Genomic DNA, 18,200 nt, shown 5'->3' on the forward strand with positions numbered 1-18,200 from the left:
TGCTAGGGTTGGGGTTAGCCCCCCCGTCCTCTACAGACGATGTTAGCTTCCACTACCTGCTGCCTGACCCGTTGTAGCCCAGCCAGGACCCCCGGTGAGCTGTTTACCACTAAAAGCTGTGTAGCGATGATACAGTAATGAGCGAGACTAACATCAACATGGAATAATGAGACTAACATCAACACGGAGTCGCAGGAGATTGTACTGCTCTACGTGGACAAACGGAGGAGGCGTAGGCAGCCCTGACCTCCAACCCTAAGCCAGTGACGAGTCCTTACCCAGCAGCTGCTGCCACAACATCTCGCGACTGTTTGCCTTCAGCTTCCGACAGTCCGTGATGGAGGCCGCCATTGCACCACCGGCCAGTCACAGAGACAGCAATTGTTATTCTGGGCCAGCCGGCTCCCCCAGACCCTCTTCATTTCTCCTCCCGTCGACAAAAAGCCGCCGCCATGTATGACATCGCCTCTGCATAACCGAGGGGAAAAAAACTGGGTTTGAAATTACCGGACCTTGTGACCTCCCTAACCGTCCTCCACCCCTCTCCCTCCTCGCCCACTGAAACAAACAATTCGGAAAAAAAGCTTTCTAAAAAAAATGTCTTCATTAAACACGCGGGCGCTATTGAACAGACTGCACCACGAGGAGAGCTGCAATGGATGCAATGCAAATTAATAAATTCAATAAAGTAATTTACTTTGCACTTTAGGGATTAGCTTGCCGGGCCCTCAGGCATAGCCAAGGCGAGCACCAAGTTCTCTCGGGGTTACCAAGAGAAGGGGCTGGCCTCGGGGGGTGGGGAGGAGACAAGGGTGAGGCTGATGGCCACAGATGGCAGAGATCAGGCGCGGGGCCTGCGGGGTCTGACCCCACAGACACTTTCTGCTCCAATAACGAGAGTTGTTTGCCTTGGCCCCCAACTTCCGCATTTCTGGTCACTGGGCCCCTTTGTCCCCAATATGAACACCAGGTAGCAGGCTCACGTGACAGTCACCTCACGACGAAACTGGTCATCGTTACTGTTGATGGTGTCAGGTCACGTGTATGCTGCTGACGTCACACTTATTAATGATGAGTGAGTGCTGGATATTGTAATGTGTAATGTGTCTGTAATGCTGAGTGAGTGCTGGATATTGTAATGTGTAATGTATCTGTAATGCTGAGTGAGTGCTGGATATTGTAATGTGTAATGTATCTGTAATGCTGAGTGAGTGCTGGATATTGTAATGTGTAATGTGTCTGTAATGCTGAGTGAGTCCTGGATATTGTAATGTGTAATGTATCTGTAACGATGAGTGAGTGCTGGATATTGTAATGTGTAATGTGTCTGTAATGCTGAGTGAGTCCTGGATATTGTAATGTGTAATGTATCTGTAATGCTGAGTGAGTGCTGGATATTGTAATGTGTAATGTATCTGTAATGCTGAGTGAGTGCTGGATATTGTAATGTGTAATGTATCTGTAACGCTGAGTGAGTGCTGGATATTGTAATGTGTAATGTGTCTGTAATGCTGAGTGAGTCCTGGATATTGTAATGTGTAATGTGTCTGTAACGATGAGTGAGTCCTGGATATTGTAATGTGTAATGTATCTGTAACGCTGAGTGAGTGCTGGATATTGTAATGTGTAATGTGTCTGTAATGCTGAGTGAGTCCTGGATATTGTAATGTGTAATGTGTCTGTAACGATGAGTGAGTGCTGGATATTGTAATGTGTAATGTGTCTGTAATGCTGAGTGAGTCCTGGATATTGTAATGTGTAATGTATCTGTAATGCTGAGTGAGTGCTGGATATTGTAATGTGTAATGTATCTGTAATGCTGAGTGAGTGCTGGATATTGTAATGTGTAATGTATCTGTAATGCTGAGTGAGTGCTGGATATTGTAATGTGTAATGCATCTGTAACGATGAGTGAGTGCTGGATATTGTAATGTGTAATGTGTCTGTAATGCTGAGTGAGTCCTGGATATTGTAATGTGTAATGTATCTGTAACGATGTATCTCCACCTTCGAGAGGGAACAGGAAAGATAACCCTTGATAAGTCATCTCAGGGCTAAAAAATCTTTTGTCTTGTTATTCAGTAGACCAAGGTGTGACACGATCAGCAGCTGTGTGTCACACGTGGACGCTGTCCTACCTGTGACACACTAAAGCTTGTACTACATGTACTAAAGCTTGTACTAACACTATGAATCACGTGAAGGTGGATACAAAGCCAAGTCTGAGAAATCCTCGTGACTGCTGTGAATCGTCACGTGACTATGACCGAGATCAAGAACACAGTTTTTCAGCAGACCTGAATATATTAACTAACTGGACATGTGAGGGTGTCGGTGTTTATACAAAACTTAATGTTAAATCAAGGATGCTGTTATCCCAATGATATAAACTGATATCACTGTCTAGTGAAATAAAGTCTGTAGCTGTCTGTCTGTCCCAGGATTACGGACTCAGCCTGTCGTCCCTTTAGTGGAAAGCCTCACATTTTTTAAATGCTGTCACATGGTCTAAAACTGTGTTTATTTGGTTTATGTTTGACAGTCAAACAAAGTGTATACAGGTCATTACTTATTTAAGAGTGAGGAGAGTAGGAAGTGCCCGTCCTCCCGTTACCCCGAGCAACCAAAGACCTGAGGAGGTGTTGTTGTGTCGTCTCCGCTGATGCTGAACATTCCTCAAAGTGTCTGTCTCACTAATCTCACTAATATCACTAATCTCACTAATCTCCTGGCGACTCAAGCCCTACCTGACCACAGCAACAGTCCTGTACAGTAGACATGGCGGACAGTTCTCACGGAGGATTGTGGGAGGGAGCACGTGCTGGCTAGAAGCTCTGTCATTGCTGGCAAACATGCTTCTGCTTCAGCTTGGAGATTAACCTTTTCAGCGAGGATGTTTTAACCCTTTGTGTGCCTGTGAGGCTGCTGGCTGGTCATTGTGTTTTGCCTGCTAGCATCCTTTTATTCCTGCTTGTCCTGTCTTCCTACCTGAGCTACATTTCATTAGCTACTCTCCAACTGTCTGACGACCCGTCATGTCACGTCAAACAGCGCGTGACGTCCACGTGCACAGCGCAACTATGTTGTGACGGTTCGCTGACCGCTGGCCGACTGTCGGGCCTTTGATGTGGCTGTCATCTCACTGCCAACAAGGTGTGCGGCAGGTGAGAAAGGCAATGAGTGTGTGTTGTGAGAATGGCAGGTGTACCGGCACCGCACAACCCTGTAGAGTCATGTGTTCACTTTGTAAAAATAAAGTCCATCTGTGGGTTCCGAAGCCACAACTCGGTGTACTCAGTGCTGCCTGACATCGACAGGTGGAGAAGTCTACACAGTGCACCTGTCTCTCACACCAGGCAGGTGACTTCGTCTCACCACCCGTCTGTGGGACAATCCAGTGAACACCTACATGTGAGTGCATGAGAGAACAAGATGGAAGGTTCTGGTGAGGCAGTGAGCAAGAGAGCGTGTAGTGATTAGTTTTACTGGTGAGTGAGTGTGTGTGTGTGAGTGTGTGTGTGAGTGTGAGTGAGTGTGTGAGTGAGTGTGTGAGTGTGTGAGTGAGTGTATGATGTGAGTGTGTGTGAGTGTGTGAGTGAGTGTATGATGTGAGTGTGTGTGAGTGTGAGTGTGAGTGAGTGTGTGAGAGTGAGTGTGTGAGTGTGTGAGTGTGAGTGTGTGAGTGAGTGTGTGAGTGAGTGTGTGAGTGAGTGTGTGAGTGTGTGTGTGTGAGTGTGTGAGTGTGAGTGTGTGAGTGAGTGTCAATGTGTAGTGTGTGAGTGAGTGTGTGTGTGAGTGTGTGAGTGAGTGTGTGTATGTGAGTGTGTGTGTGTGTGAGTGTCAGTGTGTAGTGTATGTGTCTCCTCGCTTGTGGGAAGTTCTGTCTTGTGTCATTAACTGTTGACGTGGCCGTACAGGCTGAGCTGTCTTTTATTTTGTGAAGTGAAAAAAGCAGGTAGATGTCACAACATGCGTGAGAGTGGGAGTGAGTTTACGCGGGACGTGACATAATTTATGGTGACCACTACGTGATGTCTCGTGCGATATTTAAGACAATGTACACCACACACTACACACCACACACTACACACCACACTCTACACACTACACACTACACACAGCACACTCTACACCACACACTACACATCACACACTACACATCACACACTACACACCACACACACTATACACCACACTCTTCACACTACACACCACACATCTACACACCACACACACTATACACCACACTCTTCACACTACACACCACACACTACACACCACACTCTACACACTACACACTACACACCACACAGCACACTCTACACCACACACTACACATCACACACTACACATCACACACTACACACCACACTCTTCACACTACACACCACACACTACACACCACACTCTTCACACTACACACCACACTCTTCACACTACACACCACACACACTACACACCACACTCTTCACACTACACACCACACTCTTCACACTACACACCACACACACTACACACCACACTCTTCACACTACACACCACACACTCGGATTGTTTTATGAAGTACACCTCCTTCAGTTGCAGTCTGTCAGGAGAAGGACACGTGTGTCAGTTGTTGATGCCGTCGATGACTTAAAAGTAAAGGAAGGAGGAGAGGTAGGGACGCCTATTCCCCCATTGCCTGACCTTGTTGACCCCAGGCTGTGAGCGCGTTCTCCGTTAGCGCCGTTGATTAACCGTAACTAGTCGACCCTGACGTGGTCGGCCATGCGTGCTACATTCACACCGATCCCTAGGGGCCATGCACTTTGCACATTCTGCTCTCTGACACCTGACTTGTGACCTGAGTATTTAATGAGATCATCTCTGTCTCCGTGTGTGACAGCTTCAGTGTCGTCTCGCACGAGTGTGGTTGGCGAATGTAGGAAGTTGTACCAGCTCCGTCAGGTTCGGCAGGTGATGAAGACCACAATGCGAGTATGTAGATAACAACCTCGACATCGACCCGCACGAGCCCGAGTGGTGCAGCACCACACCACGCTGGTGTCACAAGTCTGGTGTCTCCGCTGTCAGTTGGACTCACCTCAACCTGCTTAATCAGCTCACCGCCAGGAGGCGTGAGTCACTAAGGGCCGCTATTAAGAAATCAAATTTAAATCCGTTTCGATCGCTACAGGCTACGAGACCCTGTCACACACTAGTCATCAACCTCGCCATTCGCCCACAAGCGTCCGGGCAGAATACAAGATGACAGCAGCATACCGAAGGATGACCCTTAAAATGATGACAGCTGACTACTCAAGCATGTTCACTGTACACAGATTACAGCACCTTAGCGACTTTCATCACCACAAACTGAGCGATGTCTGTGCCAAGTACCCTGTCATTATGTCGGTAGGTTGGCTGAAGCAGTGTTAGGTCTGGTACTCAGTACTGACTGAAGACACTTAGTCCTACCTACTACACTAAAGCACTGTGGGAAATCACACCTGCCTACTGTCTGGAAACGGCTCGTCATACGTAATTCACCTCAGGACCACAGTTAGTCTAACTCAGTTAGACCTAATACACCAAACTACTGTGTGATAACAGTTCTAATACACCAAACTACTGTGTGATAACAGTTCTAATACACCAAACTGTGTGATAACAGTTCTAATACACCAAACTACTGTGTGATAACAGTTCTAATACACCAAACTGTGTGATAACAGTTCTAATACACCAAACTACTGTGTGATAACAGTCATTAGATAAAAGAACCGAGGACCGATCGTCAGACCTTTTCACTCGCTGATGAAAGTGACTGCAGGCAGGACTACTACTGTCTGCACGCCTGCTGTAAGGTTGTGACTGCATACAGGTTTACTACTGTCTGCACGCGCTAACATCTGGCTACTGAATGACCGCTGTGACGTGACTGATGTTACGTTACATTAGACAAGACGACCTACCGTCTGACTGGCCGCTGAGTGACGTCGTCTAGTGGACCACAGGAGAAGCGTGTGCAGGATGACCACGAGGGGGCGCAGCTGATGGTTCGTGACGACTGTTGCACGTCACGTGTCTGCTGCACTCAGTGAATCCCTGTAAGTATACATGTAGTGTATGCAGTCAGTAGAGAGCTGACACTAGTGTAACAGCTGTCAGCAGAGAGTTGTCACAAGACTATCATGTCAGTAGAGAGTTGACACTAGTGTAACAGCTGTCAGTAAAGAGCTGTTATAAGACTATCATGTCAGTAGAGAGCTGTCACAAGACTATCATGTCAGTAGAGAGTTGTCACAAGACTATCATGTCAGTAGAGAGTTGACACAAGACTATCATGTCAGTAGAGAATTGTCACAAGACTATCATGTCAGTAGAGAATTGTCACAAGACTATCATGTCAGTAGAGAGTTGTCACAAGACTATCATGTCAGTAGAGAGTTGACACAAGACTATCATGTCAGTAGAGAGCTGTCACAAGACTATCATGTCAGTAGAGAGCTGTCACAAACGTCAGAATATACAGGTATGAAATCCTCCAAGTTTCTGTTTGTGAGTGAAACCGAACTTTGGGTTCAGCAGAGCAGCCACCCGTTTACTAGTGGTGAGTGATCACTGGTTTGTTGGTCAGTGTGTCACGTGTGTGTGTCACGTGTTTGTGTCGGTGCAGCAAAGAAATCTGTGCGGGCTGCTTGCAACGACTGGTCCCCTCCCCCCAACGGGAGGACACTGACTTCGTAAATACAGGAAGCTGTTATCCCTGTCATCACTGTCACGTGACCCTATTTGTAGATTACTTGTAGACTATTTGTAGACTACTTGTAGACTACTTGTAGACCATGTGTTCTGTTTTGTCCTGAAAGTGAATTACAATAACAACTCGCACAAACAGATGTAGATGACAGCCTCAACAGCCATGTTTGTCTGCTAAACGAATGTCACCAGCCACAACTACCACGAGGTACACAACTCGATGTGTTTGACAGAGTTGTCCTTGCAATATTTGTTTACAGTTGTGAAATACGGGTACCAGCAATGAGTGGTGTTTGTGATAAGCCACAGGTAGGATTTGACAAGATGTCCTCAGTCACAAAGTCCCCCCCCCCACCATCTCGTACAGAGCTTGGACAGTTGGACAGTTGGACAGTTGGACAGTGTGGTCTTAGCTTAGCTCTCTTAGCCTTGGATACAATTTGTTTTTGTTGTTTTTGTTTTTGTTGTGTAGTGTTTTGTGTTTTTATTAGCTGGGATAAACCGACCAGTGAGTGTGTATGGAGTGAGAGACACTGTATATAAAGACAGGATTGTGTGTGAACATGTATGAATATACTTTTAATATCTCAGTAGCCTTACAGGTGACACAATGGACAACCTAGCAACACGCAGCAGGTGTCAGTGCACGTCACATGACCTCAGTTGTGTCAGACAGTTCAGAGGGCTGTGCAACTCCTTGATAACATTATCTATATGAACTTCCCAATTCAGTTTGTCATTGATAATTAAACATAAATACTTGTAGCCGTTAGACTTCCCTGTCACCTTGCGCTTAATAACTTTTCTGTAAATCAACCCTGTCCCTCGTGCAAATCAACAATCATTTCTATCGTTCTCTTGACATTGCACTCTGAACTATTGACCCCACGCCAGGCAACAAAGTGATCAATCACCTGTGTGTAATAAGAGTCGCCATCATTGCACATTAGTCCCCGTGAGTCGGTGTCCTTCTCGGCAAATATAAGTATGAGCGAGTGAGAGCTGGTGTCTGTGTCCACATCCACTGTGTACCGGACACAAGGGAGGAACAGGCCCGTCCCACGGGTAGCACCACCGTGTACAAAGTGTCAGCAACCTGCCATTTGTTGGTCACTCACTCTGACATCCACAACAAGCTCTGGCATCAGTAGTCAGCCACAGCAGCTCGTGGACAGCCAGCCAGCCAGCCAGCCAGCCAGCCAGCCTCGTGTTGTGGACAAATCAGACGATGAAGGAACCTACATGTTTGGGTATGACAGGGTTCAGGTCCTCTACACGTGAAAACAGTTTAGTGAAGATGTTTTGTGCACTGTGTTTCCTTGTGTAGACCAATGGTAGAGGATGTCACAAGTGCTGGACACGTGTAGAGCAAGAGAACATTGGAGTGTGTTGACTGTCACTACCTGCAACTACAGCTCGGCTCACCCACCTTCTGCTTGTGTGGTTGAAATATTAGCAGGTGTTTCACAAAGGTGTTGCGGCAAATAATTATCATCATCGCCTTCATCATCACATTATTGGTCTTGCCAAGGGAGCAGCGGTCTTTACTGCGGTCTATTTTTAGTTGACCTCGCAACCTCTTGGCCGTGGTGATGCAGGATACCACGCTGCTGTGATCGATGCTCTTTATGGTTCTCGCCATTTTCGTCGCTTCATAAGCAATCTCTCTCATTTCAAAGACTGCTTTACATCGTCTGTTTCAGCCGAGCGGGAATCTGGGCGAGCTTTAACACGATTTGGCGGCCGACAAGCGCTCGACAGAGTGGTCCGCCCCTGCCTCACGTGACGACGTCACATCCGTTTTTATACGTCCACAGCAGTACATCCTACCACGTAATAATACATGATCACTCTATCGCCATCCTACAGCATCACGTGATGGCTGTATCCCCCTCCACCTCAGCATCGCTCTACAGCAGGACTAACTTTATATTCTGACTGTAGACCCTGATGTACCCTGTTCACACGAGTATAGGTGTCTTACCGGGTATTTGGCTCTTACATTGCATTGCACGACATACAGAGGCATTGGCACACACACATGGACACACACACACACACACACACACACACACACACACACACACATGCATACACACGCACACGCAAGCGAGTAGACAGCACACCTGTACAATTAACGCACCAGGTGTGCATGTGGCTGAGATTACCAGGTGTTGTCGCTGTGACGTGTGTGTTTATGGTTGTACTGTCTCAGAGCTGACTGAAGGAGGCCTCATCCTTACTGTCATATACACAGGTCCTCAGACACTACAACTCAAGGTAGATGATTCCACAGCGACAATGCTTGTCATTTCGACCCGCTGTCACAACTCCGAGCTTTGGAAACAGAATCATGGAAGAGAAGTGACGTGGTACCCATGAGACCGTCTCTCATAAATACGAGTAACAGCAAATATGGAGACATCAGCTTCGTCTGGGTTCCCTCGCATGTTGGAATGAAAAGCTATGAAGACGCTGATGACTGGCTGGACTGGAAGTAAAACACACACCAAGTCGCCAGCCTAAACACCGGCATGTCACCACCTAGACCGCGATGGCCAGGCAGCCAGCAAATACAGCAAATACAGCAAATACAGCAGACACGTGAACAGCAGACACATGAACAGCAGACACGTGAACAGCAGAGACATGAACAGCAGACACATGAACAGCAGACTGCTCAGTGTTTGGGTTTGTGGCTCATCGGCCCCTCCCTGCCGGTGCTGGAGCCAAGGTTCATGACAACCGCTCCTCGCCTCCCTGCTCCGCCTGCTTAACGACCGCGACCGCCAGAACGGCTGACAAAGGGAGCATTGTGCGAGGCGGACGAGGTTTTTGTTGCGACCCTTAAGCGCCGTAAAGAAAACACAGCAGCGCGGTCTCGCCATGACAGTCGTCTGGAGGCGCACGAGCTGCGCGAGATGAAGTTGCAGATCGATGTTCGATGTCTTCTCCCCTCCCCCCCTCACGCCGTCTGCCCCCTCCCGTCCCCTTGTGGTCCCTCCACCCACGCGTCCTTGCTTGCGGGACCCTACGTCACCACGTCACTACGTCACTACACCAATAGAGAGGGGGAGAGATCAGCATGCAGAATAGCGAGATGGTCACGTGCGGCCCGTGACAACCGCGCTCATCTACCAGCCGCTGGAGGCTTTGCCGAGATTTGCTGTCGCCGGCCTCCGCTTTCAGCTGCACCACCGTCACGACAACAACAAGAACAACAACAAGATGAGCTCGATTTTCTGATTTATTGACTCAAATCAAAGTACAGGGGATAAGGGGCTGCCAGGGGAGCAGGGGGGCTGAACTGAGTGACGTGACAAGGGGAAGTACACAGCATCCCGTAGCAACCTGCTCAGCTCAACACAGATGTCATCGTCGATACACGTGAGCACTGACTCAATATGCATGTCCACAGATGTAGGTGGTAGAGTACAACACAAATGTAACAACACAACACTGTCCGTGCTGTCCGTCATCAACCCCCGACACAGACCACAACAACAACACAGCCGCGATAACAACAAGGGGAAAGTACTGCTGACGACGAGTGTTACAACTGTTTCTAAACTAACATGTCATCATCTCACTGACGACGAGTGTTACCAACTGTTTCTAAAACTAACATGGTCCATCATCTCACTGACGACAGGCGGCGGGAAGTGGGATGAGTTGCTCCAGGCGGAGGCTGAGAACGTGCTCCGACCCCACTAACCAGTGAGCTAGCGCGGACTGCCGCAGTCTAGACAGAGCAGACGGGAGGGCAGGGCAGGGAGAGGGCAGGGAGGGGGATGCAGCTGACGGGGGAGGAGGAAGGGCACAGGGCAGTGAAGTTGATGTAGACTGGTCAGCCACGGGTCGATAGCTGCTACTACACCAAGTCCCTGCAGTCAGTGTGACACTGCACAGCGCCCCCTGCCCCTTCCCAATGCTTCCTCCTCCTCCCCTGGTCCCACCGACCGGTGCCCACTTCAGTTTGTACCCTCACATCTGGCTCATAAAAGGTCCCCTCTCCACAAGCTTGGACACTTTAAGGTCTCGTCTCATAACACTCTTGTTCTGACCTTTGATGAGTCAGCGGCGGACAGGAATATTTCTGAGTGCGAATCAGCGCGTGCGCCGTCAGAAATAAGCGAGCTATTTATAGACGTAGAGAGGATCGACAATACAGATGACATCTTGTTCAATGGCAGCAGCTTGCTTACCGTGAAAAGACATGTCACACTGGGACCAGAGGACACACCTGGCGTCTTGCGGTCTCCTAGCACAGTGCGTGGACACAGCACACAGTCACATGACACGTCACTTGAGTCACGTGACTGCAGGTCCACAGTCCTGCTAAAAGTCACTGGTGACGTAAGCAGCGGGGATTACATACTATGCACGTACCTACAGACACAGGTAATGATTACATACTATACACGTACCTACAGACACAGGTAATGATTACATACTATACACGTACCTACAGACACATGTAATGATTACATACTATACACGTACCTACAGACACAGGTAATGATTACATACTATACCTACAGACACAGGTAATGATTACATTACTATACACCTACCTACAGACACAAGGTAATGAATTACATACTATACCTACAGACACAGGTAATGATTACATACTATACACGTACCTACAGACACAGGTAATGATTACATACTATACACTACCTACAACACAGGTAATGATTACATACTATATACCTACAGACACAGTAATGATTACATACTATACCTACAGACACATAATGATTACATACTATACACCTACCTACAGACACAGGTAATGATTACATACTATACACTACCTACAGACACAGGTAATGATTACATACTATACACGTACCTACAGACACAGGTAATTATTACATACTATGCACGTACCTACAGACACAGGTAATGATTACATACTATGCACGTACCTACAGACACAGTAATCACTACAACTACAGACACAGGTAATGATTACATACTATACAGGTACCTACAGACAACAGGTAATGATTACATACTATACAGGTACCTACAGACACAGGTAATGATTACATACTATACCTACAGACACAGGTAATGATTACATACTATGCACGTACCTACAGACACAGGTAATGATTACATACTATACACGTACCTACAGACACAGGTAATGATTACATACTATGCACGTACCTACAGACACAGGTAATGATTACATACTATACCTACAGACACAGGTAATGATTACATACTATACAGGTATCTACAGACACAGGTAATGATTACATACTATGCACTTACCTACAGACACAAGTAATGATTACATACTATACACGTACCTACAGACACAGGTAATGATTACATACTATGCACTTACCTACAGACACAGGTAATGATTACATACTATACACGTACCTACAGACACAGGTAATGATTACATACTATACACGTACCTACAGACACAGGTAATGATTACATACTATACACGTACCTACAGACACAGGTAATGATTACATACTATACCTACAGACACAGGTAATGATTACATACTATACACGTACCTACAGACACAGGTAATGATTACATACTGTACACGTACCTACAGACTCAGGTAATGATTACATACTATACACGTACCTACAGACACAGGTAATGATTACATACTGTACACGTACCTACATACACAGGTAATGATTACATACTATACACGTGTGACATTACATGTGTAACAGTCAGGTAGGAGACATGACGCGTGATTACACACACAGCAAGGTTTGAACACACCAGGTACAGACGCATCCACAGTCGGTGTAAGTGAGTGCCGCTCACGCACTCAGTGAGTTAAGTGTCTGCGAGCTTTGCCAGACCGACTTTCACGAGAGTAGAGAAGGAGACTGGTGTGGTCAGTACCCGAGTGCACGGTATTGGCGAGTCTCAGGACTGAACTGAGTTGCGTGCACTCGTACCTACGTGACTCCAGACATGCGCACAGTTAATAATAGTCGCTTAGGTTGTCCTCACCACCGCTGGCCTGTAAGCTTCGCCACTTTCAATTCCATTTTGTCATCCTCTGGAGCCCAGACATGGCGCATCGATCAGCTGTGGTGACACCAGGTGGCGCACAAGCTCTGGTCACTTCACCGCGCTCCTCGGGCCGACAGCAAGGAGAGTGAAAGTGAACTCGCCTGGCTTCACACAGAACAGTGTCCTTACATCATCAGTAGATGTCAGACAGAACAGTGTCTTTGTGTCATCACTAGATGTCAGACTGCACAGTGTCTTTATGTCATCACTAGATGTCACACAGCACAGTGTCTTTATGTCATCACTAGATGTCAGACAGAACAGTGTCTTTCTGTCATCACTAGATGTCACACAGCACAGTGTCTTTATGTCATCACTAGATGTCAGACAGAACAGTGTCTTTGTGTCATCACTAGATGTCACACAGCACAGTGTCTTTATGTCATCACTAGATGTCACACAGCACAGTGTCTTTATGTCATCACTAGATGTCAGACAGAACAGTGTCTTTCTGTCATCACTAGATGTCACACAGCACAGTGTCTTTATGTCATCACTAGATGTCAGACAGAACAGTGTCTTTGTGTCATCACTAGATGTCACACAGCACAGTGTCTTTATGTCATCACTAGATGTCACACAGCACAGTGTCTTTATGTCATCACTAGATGTCACACAGCACAGTGTCTTTATGTCATCACTAGATGTCACACAGCACAGTGTCTTTATGTCATCACTAGATGTCACACAGCACAGTGTCTTTATGTCATCACTATATGTCACATCACAGTGTCTTTATGTCATCACTAGATGTCACATCACAGTGTCTTTATGTCATCACTAGATGTCAGCACACTGCCACTCCATGTTAGCACGATACTCTGGCCCCGCTACATGCCTGTCCTCAGTCTCCCCCTCCCCTGTCAAAGGTGGCGCCGACGTGAAGTTTGGTTGTTGGTTGTGACCGAGATGCCAGATCCGTCGTGCAGGTGGGCGTGAAAATACCCCGTGGGTGGCCCCAACCCGTCACAAACCAGTGGTGTTTACAGATGAGTAGCAACACACTGTGTAACCCCACCACGTCACACACCAGTCGTGTGTCACCAGTAGTGTTTACAGATCTGTAACAACACACTGTGTGTGACCTCACGCCCTCAGTAATGGTGTGTCACCATTAAAGGAGGCAAAATGGCGGAGTAAAATCAACTTCATTCAACTGACAACCGCAATCTCTCAACAGGTCGGTGAGAAACAGCCCCCCCCCTTCTCCGGTCCATGGACGCTTCTGGTTGGACAAAGTCCACCGACTACAGTCACGTGAGTGGTAGGCCATGGTGTACTTTGTACAACCGCAAATATGGCTGCCTTGTGTGTGTCACAGTGTGTGTGTCACTGTACTGTGTGGATGTCGTGTGTGTCACTGTGTCACTGTACTGTGTGGATGTCGTGTGTGTCACTGTGTCACTGTACTGTGTGGATGTAGTGTGTGTCACTGTGTCACTGTACTGTGTGGATGTAGTGTGTGTCACTGTGTCACTGTACTGTGTGGATGTCGTGTGTGTCACTGTGTCACTGTACTGTATGGATATCGTGTGTGTCACTGTGTCACTGTACTGTATGGATATCGTGTGTGTCACAGTGTGTGTCACTGTACTGTGTGGATGTCGTGTGTGTCACTGTGTCACTGTACTGTGTGGATGTAGTGTGTGTCACTGTGTCACTGTACTGTGTGGATGTCGTGTGTGTCACTGTGTCACTGTACTGTGTGGATGTAGTGTGTCACTGTGTCACTGTACTGTGTGGATGTCGTGTGTGTCACTGTGTCACTGTACTGTATGGATATCGTGTGTGTCACAGTGTGTGTCACTGTACTGTGTGGATGTCGTGTGTGTCACTGTGTCACTGTACTGTGTGGATGTAGTGTGTGTCACTGTGTCACTGTACTGTGTGGATGTCGTGTGTGTCACTGTGTCACTGTACTGTATGGATATCGTGTGTGTCACTGTGTCACTGTACTGTGTGGATGTCGTGTGTGTCACTGTGTCACTGTACTGTGTGGATGTCGTGTGTGTCACTGTGTCACTGTACTGTGTGGATGTCGTGTGTGTCACAGTGTCACTGTACTGTGTGTATATCGTGTGTGTCACAGTGTGTGTCACTGTACTGTGTGGATGTCGTGTGTGTCACACTGTGTCACTGTATTGTCATATAAACCTCATGTGGATGTCGTGTGCTCTACATGGTGTCTCTGTAATTCCCCCCACCCACACTCCCCCCATCCCTCCAACATGTCTTGCAGTGCCCCCGGAGAAAGCCCCAGGTGACCCCTGCCCTTAACACAAGGTGTGTGGGTCACTGAGATGGGGGAGACATTACATCATCTCCTCCTTCAAGTGGAGAAGGGGAGGTCACCTGTGGCGTTTGCGTTCAGGTACAAGTGCTCCAAAAAAACCGTTATTTTTACTGATGGTTGTCTGTCCTTCTGTATTCTTTTCCTCTTACTTTCTCTCTTACTCGTTCTTCTTACTCTCCGTCAGCACGTTTTACCTCCCTTTCTATATTTCCTTCTTAGCTTACCGATAATCACATCTATGTCAGTCACGACGCAGCTGGATGTCACGGTCTTGTTGACCAGCCAAGGTTGACCTATTCTCCATGTTTGCTGTCTGCAGTAACCATCGTGACCACTCTATCAGTTCTAGCAGACACGAAGAACAACATTTAAATACAATATTTTCTAATCACAAGACAAGAAATAATCACATTTCAAAAACAACGGAAGCGTCAACCCACAGCTTTAAGCTGAAGTACTTACAATGGATAAAGTAGTGGAGATTGTTGTATCTATGGCAACAGTCTAGTGGGAGGAGGCTCATCAAGCGTGAGCAGAAACTCAGTGGCGTACAAACACAGGGATCATTTAGAGCAGGGATGCCCAACCTACGGCCCGCGGGCCATATTCGGCCCGCGACGCGGTGCCATCCGGCCCGCGAAACTTCTGCCCACAGTGCAGGAAATCGGCATGTTAGTAATAAAAAAGACCTAAAAAACGAAAAAAAGGAAGAAGAAGTATTTATCCCCACGTAGGGACGTCTCCCAATCATTTTTTCGATTGACGAACATTTCTATTCAGTGCTCCGACTTGGTGTCTCTACGATGAGGCCGGACATTCAGAAGCTGGTTTCGGGAAAACAACTTCAAATATCCCACTAATTACTACATAATTAATGGTAAGTACAACTTGTTTCTAATAAAAATGGTATCTGCTCTATTTTTGTTTCTTTTTTGTATTTTTGCGGTGAAGTGGCCCGCCCTACGGCTGTCCGAAATGGATATGGCCCGCAGGCCGAAAAAGGTTGTGCATCACTGCTTTAGAGCATCACAAAGAGGAGACAAAGTACACGTCAGTAAAGAGCAGAGTGTAGCTGCCACTAAGGTGGGTGTCACGTGTACACGTATTTCCTGACACAGTGTAAGACAGTGAGTAGACAGGGGGTAGACAGGGGTAGACAGGGGGTAGACAATGAGTAGACAGGGGTAGACAGGGGTAGACAGTGAGTAGACAGGGGTAGACAGGGGTAGACAATGAGTAGACAGTGAGTAGACAGGGGTAGACAGGGGGTAGACAGTGAGTAGACAGGAGGTACCCCACACTGCAAAACGATGCCAAACAAAAGTAGGTGTGGTTACCTACACCAGTCAAAGACAACAGTGTGTGTGGAGAAGGAGTTGATACAGTCAACAATATTCTCTACAACGAGCGGAAACTATTCAGTCTACACATTATGCTTCCTCGTAGCATCCCTCGTCTCTTCTTCTCGATAGAGACAAATGTCTGAGATAAAACTGTGTAAGTGTGTGTGGACACGGAGGAAAAGTAGGCGGAAGAAGATATGGAAGGAGGCTTGAAGGGGAGGAGGATGCTAAGGACGGGGTGGGGAAGAGACAATTTCCGAGTCCCCATTACCATTAGCCGCCAGAAGGTGTACCTGCTGACCTGCTGCGAATTAATCACGTGACGCCAGAACGCTCTCTCCAGTGCTTTTTGTGGCACAAGAGGCGGAGGTCGTCCGAGCGTGTCCGGTCGATGGCAATTACGGGAAAAACTCGCGAAAGGCCGGCGGTCGTTACAAAAAACTGTGGGCACCACTGAAAGTGCGGGGCTGTGCGAAAAGCACGAGACCTCCCCACACTCCCCACACACTCCCCCCCCCCTCACACACCACACACTCGCCGTGATTCCACGCTTTAGTGGTGCGGCGGAAGTGACGACAGCCTTGTCTGACCCCGTGACCCGCAGCACGCCGTGGTCCAAGTGCTCATCAACACTAGTGTGACGTGTTCATCGTGTAGCCAGGCCTCGGCAACTAGGAGGATGAGGGTGGGGGAAGGTTTCATCTGATGATACCCCGATATGTCCTGCGCAATGATGACTGCTAGAGCATCAAGATCGTTACAGATCACATGACAGCTATAATCGGTGGCGGAGCCCGGGTCTTCACACATCCATCAACACTTTATGGACAGCATCCCCGACATGCAAAAGGAACAAATGTGGAAAGCTGGCAAAAATCATTTAACCGCCGGGGATCGCTATTTACACGTCAGGTACTCAGCAGTGACGACACCACCAACCCTCCATCCTTTGTTCAATGGATGGACACAGCAAAAATAAAGCTTTCGTTATTTCCATGGTGAGTTGCTCAGTGAGTCCGAGCCATTCTGACAGATGTTGTACACAAAGATCGCAGGAGCAAAGTGAAGGTGAAAACAAAGTGTGAGATAAGCTGCAGTAGGTAGCGACAGGCTCAACTTTCCAGGATGTGATTTATTTGAAGAAGACAATTAAAAGTGGACAGCGAAGAAAAAAGGAGGGAATGTCCTTTGAGGTTGTCTTGAGTTGAAAGCCGCGGACTTTTGGGAGGGACGGTGCTCGGCCCAGCCTGGACTGAAGACAGGAGGGTGAGCAGACCTCAGCCCTCCTGCAGCCCACAGCAGACAAGGGGCAGGGAATTAACTTTCTGAAGAAGAACAACATCGATGTGCTTCCTCTCACAGCATCCCACTCGTGCGCCATCAGGTATTGATGGGGGGAGAGTGTGTGGGGGAGGGCGGGCGGCGGGTAAGCAGCATCAAGGGGGGAATGGTCGAGGGCCAGGCTGCCGACAGACACTTACTTAAGCCACATCATAGAATCTTAAAGAGACCTTTCACAGACTTGTGCTCCAGTTCCATCAACTGGCAACCTGGACTGTGAAAGCGTGCAGTGGTCGTCACTTAATCGTCACAGGACCTATGACATGAGACTAACTCACCGATGTCATAAAAACTGTTCCATCACCTGGTGTCACCTGACATGTTTAGGGCTGATTAGAGTTAGGGTCAGGTACTGACTAGGACATGCTGACGATTTCCGTAACTCCGCCCACTGCTGGTGCTACGGGTGG

This window comes from Pomacea canaliculata, linkage group LG14 (assembly GCF_003073045.1).
Source record: "Pomacea canaliculata isolate SZHN2017 linkage group LG14, ASM307304v1, whole genome shotgun sequence".
NCBI classification, from domain to species: domain Eukaryota; kingdom Metazoa; phylum Mollusca; class Gastropoda; order Architaenioglossa; family Ampullariidae; genus Pomacea; species Pomacea canaliculata.